The sequence below is a fragment of the Eimeria mitis genome, genomic scaffold (assembly GCF_000499745.2).
Source record: "Eimeria mitis Houghton genomic scaffold, Emh_scaff3168, whole genome shotgun sequence".
Lineage (NCBI taxonomy): Eukaryota > Apicomplexa > Conoidasida > Eucoccidiorida > Eimeriidae > Eimeria > Eimeria mitis.
In genome coordinates, this window is record NW_013571510.1 from 5,268 (window position 1) to 5,957 (window position 690).

Sequence of the window (690 nt, forward strand, 5' to 3'; positions counted from 1 at the left end):
TCTCAGTTTAATTAAAAAACACTCTATTTTTTGTTATTTTAATCTGATTTAATCAGATAAAAAGGAACAATACCGTGCATTTTATTGCGTATTCGCCCGTGTTGCCTGCTGGTACCTGCGCCGCGCAGCCCGAGGCTGTAGGGTCCGATTGTGGTGATGTGTGGCTTCTGTAGTAAGCCCTATTCTTCTCCTTTTCTCATTTTCTTTGAATATATTTGCAATTTAGTTGCAAATTAGTATATTTCGTTTCTTTTTAGCCCCTGATTCCGCCTTATTCAGCAGGATGAAGGGCGTTTCGGGGTTGGTTGTCGCCGCTTGCCTGTGCCTGGCTGGCGTTGAGGGAGAAAGAAGAGGGTTAATTCAATCCTTTTATAAATACGACGTCTGCCGCAGAGACTTTTTGAATATTGCTGTAAGAAATTTATTCAACTCACGCGGCGATAGCTCCCACGATGAAGCCCGAGCAACACAGCTGCACAAGCCCAGTACAGAGTTGCATTCATACATATTCGATACCATATAAATATAAATGGGTGCATATTATATGAATAAAATAAGAATTTATATGTTTTAATATTTATAAATAAATATTTTGAAGTATTTTTATTGTTTTTTAGGCGACAGGCGACACGAAGAGTCCAGCCTGTTGGCAGTTCTCCCGCACAGAAGATGCAGCTGAGCGTTATAAAG